This window comes from Mandrillus leucophaeus, unplaced genomic scaffold (assembly GCF_000951045.1).
Source record: "Mandrillus leucophaeus isolate KB7577 unplaced genomic scaffold, Mleu.le_1.0 Scaffold39, whole genome shotgun sequence".
NCBI classification, from domain to species: domain Eukaryota; kingdom Metazoa; phylum Chordata; class Mammalia; order Primates; family Cercopithecidae; genus Mandrillus; species Mandrillus leucophaeus.
The window spans coordinates 4,815,675-4,818,691 of record NW_012104142.1 but is presented as its reverse complement, the minus strand read 5'-3'; the positions used below and the strand labels follow the sequence as shown (position 1 = coordinate 4,818,691).

Sequence of the window (3,017 nt, the reverse complement as noted above, 5' to 3'; positions counted from 1 at the left end):
TTTTTTTTGAGACAGTCTTGCTCTGTCACCCAGGCTAGAGTGCAGTGGCGTGATCTCAGCTCACTGCAAGCTCTGCCTCCTGGGTTCACACCATTCTCCTGCCTCAGCCTCCCGAGTAGCTGGGACTACAGGCGCCCACCATCACGCCCAGCTAATTTTTTGTATTTTTAGTAGAGACAGGGTTTCACCGTGTTAACCAGGATGGTCTCGATCTCCTGACCTCGTGATCTGCCCACCTCGACCTCCCAAAGTGCTGGGATTACAGGCATGAGCCACCGCGCCCGGCCTAATTATATTATCTTGATTACATATTAAAATGATAATATTTTGGATATATTGGGTTAAACAAAATATATTCTTAAAATTAATGTCACTACAAGTTGAAAATGTAGTAGATATCACCACACACCAATTAGAACAGCTAAAATTAAAAATAATGATAACAAAAAATGCAGGCATGGATGTGGAGAAACCGGATGTCTCATACATTGCTGGCAGGAATGTCAAATGGTATCGCCATTCTGGAATAGTTTGACAGTTTCTAATAAAACTAAACATATGCATTTACCCAGAGCCCTAGCAGTTGCACTCTTGGGCATTATGCCTAGAGAAATGAAAACTTACATTCATACAAAAATCTGTATACAAATGTTCACAACAGCTTTATTTACAATTGAAAAAAATAACTGGAAACAACTCAAATGTCCTTTAACATTGATATTTCCACATAATGGAATATTATTCAGCAATAAAAAGAAATAAACTATTGATACACGCAACAACTTGGATGGATCTCAAGAGCACCATGCTTTTTAGTGCAAAAAGCCAAAGCCAATACAAAAAACCATTAAATACTACAGTTTACCTTGAACAACACACGTTTAAACTGTGTGAGCCCATTTATATGCAGAATTTTTCAATAAATATATTGGAAAACTTTTTGGAGATTTGCAACAATTCGAAGAAACTCAACAGATGAACCATGTAACCTAGAAATATCGAAAACATTTCAGAAAAAGGTATGTCATGAATGTGTAAAATATGCGTAACTACCAGTCTATTTTTGTGTTGAGTATGTTATTGGTAAGGCTTCTAGTTAACAGTAGGCTATTAGTAGTTAAGTTCTGGGGGAGTCAAAAGTTAAACGTGGATGTTTTACTGTACAGGGGGTTGATACCCCTAACCCCTGCATTGTTTAAGGGCCATTTATATAATGGTATATTGGACAACACTATAGTGGTAGAGAACAGATTAACAGTTGCCATGGATGAAGACAAGAGTGGATATAACTATAAAGGGATAGGGATACCCAGTGAAGTTCCTTGGTGGTGATGAAACAGCTATCTTGATTTATAGTCATATTTGCAGTAATCTGTAAATGGGACCAACTTGCATAGAAAGAACTATGTACACACATACCCATGCATAGGAGCGGATGTAAAAACTGGATAAGGTCTGTAGGTCTAGTTAACAGTATTGTACCAATGTCAGTTTCCTGGCTTTGAAATTATACCACAGTTACATAAGATGTCATCATTGGGGGAAGATAAGTGAAGGGTTCATGGGACTCTTAGTACTTAGGAAGTTTTACAACTTCCTGTGAGTCTATAATTATTTCAAATTAAAAAGGTAAAAAAAATTCACTTTTATTTTATTTTTTGAGATGGGGTCTTGCTGTGTTGTCCAAACTGGAGTACAGTGGTGTGGTCATAGCTCACTGCAGCCTTGACTTCCTGGGCTCAAAGGATTCTTCTGTCTCAGCCTCCTGTGTAGCTGAGACTACAGGTGCTCACCACCACACTTGGCCAATTATTTAATTTTTAATTTTTTTTAGAGATGGGGATCTTGCTGTGTTGCTCAGGCTGGTCTCTAACTCCTGGCCTCAAATGGTCCTCCTACCTCCGCCTCCCAAAGTTCTGGGATTCAAGACATGAGCCACTGCACTCGGCCAATTTCACCTTTCTTTTTTAATGTGATCACCTGAAAATTTTAAATTTCATATGTGGCTTATATCATATTCGTATTGAATATTGCTGCTCTAGAGACTCCAATGTGTGCACTGGATTAAGCTATGGGGTCAATCATTATATGTTCCAGTAATCTATGGGGTCAATCAATATATGTTCCTAGTAATCTACGGTAGACTTTCCTCACAAAATTCTGTAGTCAAATAAATTTAGCAACTGTAATAGGTTAAACAAAGTTACACAGGTCTTTACAAGAGGTCTTCCAGGTCTTTAATATGCAAATGTATGTCATAAATCTCAAATACTCTTATTTCAAAGGAAACTAAGGCACAGAAAGATTAAGTAACCTGCTTAAGGTCACATGGTTAGTAAGTGATGACGCCAAGATTCAAATCCTAGTAGTCTGGCTCTCAGAGGAAGGCCTCTAGAAGGAAATGAAGAGTTGGAGATTTTAGTGAATTGTACCATTGTTCTATATAAAGATAAAGCTAAGAGTCCAGTCAGTGGAGCTCGCACTTTAAATTATTTCTCAAATAGTGGAGATCAATTTGTGCAGAGTCATCTGTATGTCTCTCATTCAGTGATCCCACAACCAAGAGTTTGTCTTTGAAAAAGTGGAAAGGATCATAAATACAAATTCAAGCTATGAAATAGAGACTTAAGACATTTTTTTAGTCTGCCAGGGAAATCTATGAATTGACAATTAGATGATAAAGAAATATCATTAAATTTAATAATAGCACTATGACTACATACAAAAATGTCCATAATTTTTAGAGATACATAATGACATATATAGGGGTGAAATGGCAGTATCTGCGGTTTTGCTTTCCTTATTTCACAGACAGGCACAGAGAAGTTAAGAAAGGGATAAGGAGGCCGGGCACGGTGGCTCACGCCTGTAATCCCAGCACTTTGGGAGGCTGAGGTGGGCAGATCACGAGGTCAGGAGATCGAGACCATCCTGGTTAACACAGTGAAATCCTGTCTCTACTAAAAATACGAAAAATTAGCCAGGTGTTGTGGCGGGCACCTGTAGTCCCAGCTACT

General features: G+C 38.3%; 1 protein-coding gene across 1 annotated transcript in view; it reads right to left on the bottom strand.

Annotated features, from left to right (window-relative positions):
• Positions 1-3,017, bottom strand: part of FAM149B1 (family with sequence similarity 149, member B1) — an 88,810-nt gene that overhangs the window by 84,983 nt on the left and 810 nt on the right. The gene's annotated exons all lie outside the window — the stretch shown is intronic.